General features: G+C 40.1%; 1 pseudogene; it reads left to right on the forward strand.

Annotated features, from left to right (window-relative positions):
- The first annotated feature begins 6,487 nt into the window (after positions 1-6,487).
- On the forward strand, positions 6,488-9,651 carry LOC101723420 (nonsense-mediated mRNA decay factor SMG7-like; annotated as a pseudogene).
- The last annotated feature ends 1,134 nt before the right edge of the window (positions 9,652-10,785 follow it).

Below are 10,785 nucleotides of genomic sequence, written 5' to 3' on the forward strand. Positions count from 1 at the left end.
GAACCATCCCTGCATCCCTGGGATGAATCCCACTTGATCAGGGTGTATGATCTTCTTGATGATCTTCTGCATTCTATTTGCCAGTATCTTATTAAGGATTTTTGCATCTATGTTCGTTAGTGAGATTTGTCTATAGTTTTCCTTTTCAGTTGGGTCTTTCTCTGCTTTGGGGATCAAGGTGATGCTTGCTTTCAGGAATGAATTTGGGAGCATTGCTTCCCTTTCAATTTCATTGAAGACTTTAAACAGTAGTGTCAGTAGTTCCTCTCTAAATGTCTTGTAGAATTCAGCAGTGAAGCCATCAGTACTAGGGAATTTTTTAGTTGGTATGTTTTTAAATACGTTTTCAATTTTATGGATTGATATTGGGTTGTTTAGAACGTTTAGATTTTCTTCCTTCAATTTTGGTAATTCATTCATGTCTAGGAATGTGTCCATTTCTTCTGTGTTTTCCAATTCATTGTCATATAGGTTCTGGAAGTAGGTATTGATGATCCTCTGGATTTCTGATGGGTCCATTATAATTTCACCCTTTTCATTACTAATTGCATGGATTTGGGCTTTTTCTTTCCTTTTCCTGATAAGGTCAGCTAAGGTTTGTCAATTTTGCTTATTCTTTCAAAGAACCAACTCTTGGCTCCACTGTTTTTCTGTATAGTTTTCTTAGTCTCCATTGCTTTGATTTCTGCACCAATCTTTATAATATCCTCCATTCTATGGGTTTTGGGTTTGTTCTGCTCTTCTCTTTCTAGAAGCTTGAGGTTCAGCATCAGGTTTTTTAATTGGGCTCACTCTGTTTTCCTAATATGAGTATTCACTGCTATGAATTTCCCTCATAAGACTGCTTTCATTGTGTCCCATAGATTCTGATATGTTTTATTGTCATTGTCATTTAAATGGAGAAACTGTCTTGTTTCTTCTTTAATTTCCTCTGTAGCCCATTGGTTATTCAGAAGTGTGTTGTTTGATTTCCCTGGGTTTATGAAATTTTTGTGGTTTCTTTTCCTATTGATCTCCAATTTCATCACACAATGGTCTGATAATATACAGGAGATAACTTCAATTCCTTTGCACTTACCTAAATACGTTCTATGAGTGAGTATGTGCTCTATTTTGGACAATGACCCATGTGCAGCTGAAAAGATTGTATATTCTGATTTTGTGGGGTGGAAGACTCTGTAAACATATCTTAAGTTCATTTGTTCAAGAGTTTGACTGAGTTCTAGTATTTCATTGTGTCTGTTTTTCTAGTTGATCTATTTGCAACAATAGGGTATTGAGGTGACCTAATACTATTGTAATAGTGCTTATATGATTTTTCATGTCCGTTAGTATTTTTTATATAGTTTGGGTGCACTACTGTTTGGTGCATAGACATTTATGATTATCACCTCTTCTTCTTGGATTGTTCCGTTTGAAAGGATGTAGTGTCCTTCTTTGTCTCTCTTAATAAGTGTGGGTTTGAGATACACTTGGTCTGCAAAGCAGATAGCTACTCCTGATTTTTTTTTTCGGGTTCCTGCCTCATAGAGTATTGTTTTCCACCCCTAAACTTTCAGTCTATGGGTTTTTTTTTAATTAAATGTGCTTCTTGTATGTAGCATATTCTTGGATCATGCTTTTTGACCCATTCTGCCAGTCTATTTCTTTTGATTGTTGAGTTGAGACCATTAACATTGATAGTTATAACTGATACGTGTTGAGTTACCACTGTCATGACTTTTTCTTCTTGTTGGATTCTCCCCCTTTGCTTTTAATTTCTCGTTGTTCCCAGTGGATTCATTCTGCTATGCATCCTGGGGTTGTGATCCTCATTTCCTTTTCCTAGGATACTGTCTAAAAAATTTTAGAGTGCTGATTTGTTATTCATGAAGTTCCTAAGGTGCTCTTTGTCATGAAAGCATCTTATTTCATCATCAATTTTGAAAGATAGTTTTGGAGGGTACATCAGTCTGGGTTGGAAGTTGTTTTCCTTTAGGGCTTGAAATACATCACTCCAACCTCTTCTTCCCTTGGGGGTTTGGATTAAGAAGTCTGCTGTGATTCTGATGGGCTTTCCTTTGTATGTGATTTGTTTCTTTTCTCTAACTGCTTGTAGAACTTCTGTTGTGTTTCTGGAATCTTAACAGTTAAATGGCTATGTGTAGATTTATTTTATCAAGGCTAATTGGAGTCCTATATGCCTCACTTATCTGTATGTCAAGTTCTTTTCCCCTGCTTGGGAAGTTTTCTGCCTTCACTTCTGTGAACAGTTTTTTCATGTCATCTGCACTCTCTCCTGTTTCTTCATTGACTCTGATCAGATTAGTCTTATGTTATTCTTCTTTGCATCATCTAGCAGCTACTGGATTGATCTCTCATGGTCCACTACAATTTTAAAGAAATGTTTCTTTTCCTGGTCACTAACTGCAATCTTACCCTCTATGTCTGAAATTCTGTCTTCACATTGGGTCATTCTGCTGTATAGTCTTTCAATGGATTTTTTAATGTCCTGTAAATATGTTTGCCTCTGTTTTATGGATTCCATTTGTTTCCTATGTTTGGATTCTATCATGTTCCTCAGTGCCTCTATTTTTTTTTATCTGTGTCCTCTCTAGATTTATTAATCATGTCTTGCGCTATGGGCACAATCTCTGCTGTTAAGTGAGAAATTATTTCTGATTTCATATTTTCCAGATCATCTTTTGTTGCTAGTTCAGGGAGTCCAGGTGGTTGAGTCTCAGAATATTCCATCTCATTTCCCTTTGGGGTTGCTGTAGGTGATCTGGAAGTCTAGTTCTGAGGTTTGTTTATGTGTCTTCTCATTTTGATGTGAGCATGGCAGAGCGTGGGAGAGTGTGCTACTGGCACCCATGTGGCTCAACTCATGTGATCTGCTGCACACCTACATGGAAGCCCTTACATGCTGGGAGCCACGGCATCCAACCAGAAGCCTCCTCTGTGCTGGGAGCCATGAAATGCTGACCCAGAATCCTCCTCTGCACTGGGAGCCATGGCACACCAACTGGGAAGCCTCCACCAAGAATGACAAATTTTCAGGCATTTATAGGAAAATGGATTCAGCATAAGAATCCCAAATTCACAGGAGGAGGCTGCCAAGCTTGCCTAGAGGAAACAGAACTGCCTGGAGTGCCTTGAGTGAAACACACCCCAAGGCTCAAAAGCAGCCTGGTAATAGAAGATAATCCCATTTTTGCATTTTCTTAAAAATTCTCTTTCCTTCTTCCCTCCTTCCTTCTCTCTTTTTTTCCATCTTCTTATTTCCCCTCCCCTCCTCCAACTCCTTACCTCCTCACCCTTTTCTTTCCAGCCAAAGATTGATCTATATATTGCATATTCTAAGTAGGTGATCTACCATGAAGCTACAGGCCAAATGGCTACTCTTTTTTATTTTTTAATAGAAATCAATTGCCACAAGTAATATGTGAGGCCAGTTAGCCTTGGTTTTGGTTTTAGTGGTTTGACACAGAGAGGTTTGGGAAGGACTTTTCAGGGTTTGGGCTTGTCTTTTGTCCCCTTAAGATGTAAAGCATTCTTTTCTGATTAGTTAGAAAATTTCAAATTGCTAGACAGAATGATTCTGATTATTCTGACAACAAATACATGAAAAATTGTTAATATGAGCCATGTGTTAATTATTTTGATATGATCATTATATAAGGTACACAGGTATGAAATAGTACACTACCCACAGTAACATTACACTGAAGAAAAAATGTATACATAATACAGACAAATAAATTAGCACCAACTAGTCATTATAAGAGCTCATACCATGCTGTAGCCTCAACTTAACCTTGTTCTGGAATGAATACAACTTCTCTAAATGTGGAAGCTCTGCCAACTCACCAGGTGTTTGTATCCAATTATTACTGAACCATGTTTCATGACAAACCTTTTTCTACCAGAAAAACAATCTAAATCTCAAGTCTTTAGAGTTCATTACTATCCCCAATATTGTGTACAGAAGCAAAACATGTGTTCTCAAGTGTTGCTATGATCATGAACTCACACATACAGTTATATTAAATAGTGCAACACAGGCAAATAACTTCCTCCCTCCTCATGGATGTGAGCAAGAGGATGTAAGTGAAGGTTTGTTGTTCAATGTCTGTCTTATCTTCAGCTCATGTAATCCTAATATATTGAACAGGACCATGAGCAGAAAAATGTGTTTTTCCACACAGTTTGTGTCCTTTGGGTCACACATGTGTACCATAACCTTGATATGAGGCTTTGTGGTGTTTGATTTGTTTATAAAAGTTCACCACAACAGAATATATTTATCATTTTGACTGATTATTTTCCCCTGATGTTGTACTTTCTGTAATTCACTTTTTAGTGCTATCAGATATGTTCTTTCTGTGTTTTGAAAATTTCTATAAACTATTGGTTACTAGTGCAGCCATTTATTTATTCCTTAGTCACAGCATAAAAAGGTGTCCCATTTGTGTCAGAAATGAATTAAATGATAGTCACAATTTGTTTTGATGGGAGAGTGTGCTCTTCATTGGAGACATAAAAACAAAAACAAATGAAAAAGCAAATAAGGAAAAATCTGAGGTAGTGACAGGTGTTAAGGTAGAAAAAGGTGTTATTTTGGAGATTAAGTGTAGGGAAGAGAATTCACCATGGTGACCTGTTTGCTGACACTAAAAAGCAGAGAAAGAGCTCACAGAGAAGAGCTGTGTGGAGGATGACTTAGGAAACACAGGTGGAAATCAGTGAAGGTTGTGGGCAGCTGGGTCACCTGGGGAGAAGAAGGCTGTGGTGACTCTGGAGAGCTGTGGTGGGTGAGTGAGGTGAGAACCCTGTGGGTTGGCCCATACCTAAGGCAATTCTGGGCAAATAAACCTGGTGCAGACAGGAGAACTAAACCAGAGAAATCAGCTGTTAAAATTATTTTTTGGCTGTTTCCTAAAGTTCCTTACTCTACAAAATATTTAAAAATCTATTTTGAAACAGAGTAGTACAACATTTTATCCAAATAAATTTGAAATACACACCTTTAAATAATCCCAGTTCTTCAATAAACCAAATAAAGTCTTACTTGTCAAGTGTATTTTTAGGAAATGATTCCAAGAGGTCTACTGGAGTGGAAACATTTTCACTTGAAAGTGAGTTATAACATCACACTGTCTTTGGAGACTGTCTTCACGGCATACAGGTGCACCTCTAGGCTTCTGGGAAGCCTCAATAATTACTGCTAAACTGTGGCAATTTCATAGCGAAGGATGCAAAGTAAAGCAAGCAGGAAAGTCCTTTGTCTTTTGTAAATTTCAAGTCTTACATCACTTAAAAACCTCTGTAGGTACAAGGTACACAGCAGATCTTTGTAAAGGCACTTGGCTAGTACCCAGGATCCCCCAAAGGAAAAGGTCTGAATACCCTAATTAAGTGGCTATGTCCCAAGACCATTAGCATTTTAATCACTGTTGTTTTCTATACACAGATTTTTCTGGCCATAGGAATCATTCTGAAACAACACCATGATGGGCATGGCTCAGATGTTTACTAGTACTATAGTAAACAGATTAAATACTCCCTTAATTCCATTTATCATAGAATTATGCAATCTAGGATAGTTACAAGCAAAAGTTTATAATTTGGGCAGTTTATTTAAAAGTGATATTATGAAGATTTCTTGCTGTCAAATATTCCTAATAACTTTCTTCTCTTAATGACTTTGACTGAGAGGGTCACAAGAGAAATTCATGATATGCATTTGGTCAATCAGCTTGGTGGTTTAAGTGCAGATAATGCTTTGAAAAACTTTGTTATGCAAAACCAAAGCTGAATGACATGAAAAGTTAAATAAATTGTAATGGTCATCTTTTAAATTTCCCCACTGAAGAGAAATGAAAATAAACTACTTTTAAAATACAGCTATAAGAAATTTTCAAATTATGTTTTTGTATTTGTTTTGTTCTCTAATAAAATTTAATCAAATTAGCTAAATTTTTAGCTAGTTGTTTTCAAAATAATTTTGGCTATAAGAAATATAGTTAGCTCCTCTTTCCCCCTCCCCCTCTCTTGCCCCTGCTTCAGGGTTGGCCTTGTCCCTGTGCCCCAGGAGACATAGTAGCAGCTAGAGCAGCTTTCCTCAATCCCTCCACCTGGCCTCACTTATCTATGAGCAAGAAGGAACCAGAGGACAGGAAGATGATGGCAGCTTCCAGCACCTGTGGTGCAGAGGGCCACTCTTAGGAGCCTAAGAGACCCATAGAGCCTTTGCAGGAAGACACACGCAGAGCACACCATATCTCTAGCAGGCAGAAGTCCTGAAGACTAACATGACAGCACTCTTGTGAGCACTGACCCAAATAGTGTATTCAGGGTATTCTGTTTGCAGAATAGGATTGTGGAGGCTATAGATACTGTAGCCAGATTTAAACAACAGTGAAGGTTGTGTGATTATTCAGCAACAGACTTCTTAAATTCTAAGCTGGTTCCAGTTGAGGTCTGGACATCCAGGCAGGCTCTGCAGGACCTGTAGCACAAAATGCTAGTTACTGATTTGGAATATGCTTTAGACAAGAAAGTAGAACAAGATCTTTGGAACCATGCCTTTAAGAATCAGGTCACAACACTATAAGGCCAAGCAAAGAATTGAGCAAATCTGAGTTGGAGTGAAGTTCAGGCAAACCTTTCTCTGTTCCTAGAGGCTGCTAGTGGCTTCTATACTCAGGAAACTTTAATATGTCCAGGAAACAGAATGGACACATGAGAGGTTAAAAATACAGGAAGAAATGGGTGGAGGTGAAAGGCAGGAGACAGAAAAGTATGGAATAACAAGTATACACAGTTATTCCAAAAACTATGTACAGTGTTTAATGTAGATTTACCATACCATGTGAAGTCTTCCCAGTTGGGAATTATCAGCAATAAACAGACACATAACAGCGGCATAGTGAAGCCACAGTCTAGCTCCTTTTCCTATATCTGCCAGCACTGCCTCATCCACCTTGGAGACATTGCTCAATACAGAAACCAGACCAGCTAGGCAGAGTTCTACTATAGGGATTCAGCTCAGCTTGTGCCCTCCAATGGTCAGCCTTACAATCAGTTGGCTATCTTACCTTCTTCCAAAGTAGGCCATCTGACCACAATTTTCTACTACTGCAGAAGCATTGCTATGAAGTTCCCTTCCCAGCTGCCTCCACTAATCTACATAAAGCACTTTCTAAAGCACTGGAAAGCTGAGATGAGGTGAAAACCAAGTGGAGTGTTTTTTACTTTATCAAGGGCTTTATTAAATAATATGGTCATGTGTACCTGCGTGAGAGCTTGGAAAAGTTGAGTTCTCTTTGAGAGAAATTGGAAGAACAGTTTAAGAGGCTGCTATTCCAAAAAGGTTTCAACTCTCAGCAGTCAGTTCATGTTACTGTCATTAACCTGTTTCAACTTCATCACCTCTGTAACTTAACAATGAAACGGAGCAGCGTAGTTATAGCCAAGATGAGCAGCTATGTTGGACACAGTTGTTGGCCCTCTTTATGTCCCTTCTTGGCATTCTGTGCAAGTGTTCCCTTCAAAATGAGTCTTGGGAGGAGATGTACAATGCCTATCTTCTTCCTGTGGTTAAGGTATCCATGGACTGGCTGAGACTCAGACCCAGAGACATTCATGAAGCAATGGTGGATGAAAGACAGTACATTTGGCCCTGGCTAATTTCTCTTCTAAATAGTTTCCATACCCATGAAGATCTCTCAAGGTACACCACTTCCAGAATTTGAGTTACAAGGCTTCTTGGCTTTGAGACCTTCTTTCAAGAACTTGGATTTTTCTAAAGGCCATCAAGACATTACAGGAGACAAAGGAGGTCAGCAATGATGAATATGTCAGCAGCGCTTGATATCTTTAGGCAAATGGATTGCTGATAATCAGCCAAGGTTGATTCAGTGTGAAAATGAGGTAGAGAAATTGTTGGTTATCACAGAAATTCCAAAATTAATACTGGAAGACCCCAGTGAAGCTAAAGAGAACCTCATTCTTCAAGAAGAATCAATGATAATGTCCCTGGCTGCTGATGAGAGCCCAGGACTGAAATCAATGTTATCTATAGGCCAAAATCTAAGCAACAACTGTGACACCAGAGAGAAACCAGTGGTTACCTTCAAAGAGAACAGTAAGCCATGAGAAGTGAACAGAGCCCAAGAAGTTTTCCTCCCAAAGAGCTAAAATCACAGACAGAACTAAGAAAAACTCCAGTGTCTGAACCCAGGGAAGCACCTGTAACTCAAACTTCAAGTAACTCCCAGTTAATCCCCATTCATCATCCTGGAGACTTCCCTCCTCTTCCCAGCCACCCAAGGTTCCTGAACCCAAAATATTTTATCCCCCCTCTCATGGCATTTACTATGAGCTCAGGTTACACCTTCCCAGCTGGTGTTTCTGTCCCAGGAACCTTTCTTCAGTCTGCAGTTCACTCTCCTGCAGTAAACGAGGTTCAAGCTGGGAAACAGTCCCACATTCCTTACAGGCAGCAATGGCTCTCTGGACCAGGGTCAATGAACCAGAGACCACAACAATCACAGCTACCTTCCGAGCAACCCCTTATACCTTTACCAACTCAGCCAACAACACAGTCTACAAGCCAGCTGCAGGTTCAAGCTCTAGCTCAGCAGCAACAATCCCCTATAAAAGCTGTGCCAGCTTTGGGGAAAAGCTCAACTCACCACTCTGGATTCCAGCAGTATCAACAGGCAGATGCCTCCAAACAGCTGTGGAATCCCCCTCAGGTTCAAGGCCCACTAGAGAAAATCATGCCTGTGAAACAGCCCTATCTTCAGACTCAAGACCACATAAAAGTGTTTGAGCCATCATTGCAACTTGTAATGCAGCAGTAGCCTCTAGAGAAAAAAAATGAAGCTTTTCCCCATGGAGCCATATAACCATAATCCCTCAGAAGTCAAGTTCCCAGAATTCTGCTGTGATTCTTCCTACAGCATGGCTTATAACAAAGCTTTATGGCACAGCAAGCAAACATGGACCACTGGGGCAAATGGTCACCAGGAGTCTTCTGTCCACAGCAGGATGCTATCCCCAGGATGCCATTGGAGGAAAGATACCCCCAAAATGTAATGTTCAGTGCGGTATATGGAAAAAAACTGACAGCCTGCTCCACAGAAAAGCTTAATCCCTTGATGCCCACCCAGGAAACATCACTGTATTTCCTTTTTAGAGGGACTCCGTGGTCTCCATCACTTCCTGCCAGTTCAGATCATTCAACACCAGCCAGCCAATCTCCTCATTCCTCCAACTCAAGCAGTCTGCCCAGCTCTCCTCCAACATAAAACCATAATTCTGTTCCACTCTCCAATTTTAGATACATTTGGACTCCAGATAACAGGAATAGAAGGACTGCAGATCAGTGGAAAACTGATAAACCAGCCCTGAGTGGGTTGAATGTTGATATCTCTCAGCAACATCATCCTCGGAGAGCATTTGGCATCAAGTCAGCACTCCAATTGACACCTGGACAGGTCATGGCCCTTCCATGGAGGATTCCTCTGAGTCCTCACAGAAAGCCTAAAATCCATCTGGTTCACTTCTATGATGCATCCTGGACCCTGCACTCTTGAGCAGTTATTAATGCTGCAGAAGCAGAAAGAGCAGTAGGGACAAGGCACTGTGAACCCTGCACACTGAAGCCAAAGTGGCAACCCTAAGGATTAAGTCACTATAAAACATGGCATGTTGGGTTTGCAGTGTTGGCCAATACAATCCCCTGCAGATGGCAGCCCTCTTGTCTGTTTGCTGTCAAGAGGATGTGTTTCCCCAGCTCACTGAGTGGGGAGGATATGTCCACAGTGCAACAAAAAGAAAAATCCATCAGGAGCTCTCTATCCCTCCAGGTTCTTCTGGAAGGAGAGAGGAACTGTTGTTTGTCTCACTGAGTTACCTGATATCACCACATCTCACCTTCTCCATCATGCATGTCCCCAGTCACATGAGAAGTGAAAGTTGAGAACAGAAGGCAGGTGGGAGAAGCCTATGGGAATTTCTCAGTCCTCCCCCCCCCTTTGGGGAATAAAATAAGAATCCATTAATGATTGCTTTGCTGACTGAAAAGAAAAAATAATATAGTTACCACAATGCCATTTGTCTCCTACATAGTTCCAGAAAAAAGTGTTAAAATTTAGAAAGCCTGATTTCTCCATGGGGAATTAGAATTACAACTAGAGTTTAGAGAACATGATCTTACAGTCTGTAAAATCATATAATTCCCATTTATTATGTTGCTTTTGTCATATGTGTTGCTTGTATACTCAAGGTAATAAACCCATCATCAGTATTATGACCTTAGTTTTAAGAATATTTATGGTTCATAAAGGAGAAAATACTCCAAATACACACATACAAATATTCTTTGGCCTTTACATATATGTTGCTCAGGCTCCAGAGAAACCAAAAATTATTATGGTGGAGTTTAAATCTCTCTTACAGTCTGAGACCCTGGCCCTTGGCTGACAGGGCTGGAGAATTGGGTGCTCCCACTGAAGGAGAGAGCATGTTCACTCTTCTTCCCTCTTTGGTTCTGTGTCAAACCCAGTGCACTGGGTAATGCCACCCATACTGCAGAGAGCTGTTTCTTTGCTCCACCTCCTGCCCATGGCCTGCTTTCTGTAAGCAGTTTCAAAGACCCACACAGACACAGTGTCTCACCAGGTACCCAGCACACCTTCACCCAGTTAGGTTGATGTATAAATTAACCACAACAATGCGTTTTTACTATCCCTAATATTTTTCCTTGAGATTTTAGTGTGAAAGAAATGTTGAAGT

This window comes from Heterocephalus glaber, unplaced genomic scaffold, assembly GCF_053883595.1.
Source record: "Heterocephalus glaber isolate CG9 unplaced genomic scaffold, H.glaber_assembly_v1.0 deba00001673, whole genome shotgun sequence".
Lineage (NCBI taxonomy): Eukaryota > Metazoa > Chordata > Mammalia > Rodentia > Bathyergidae > Heterocephalus > Heterocephalus glaber.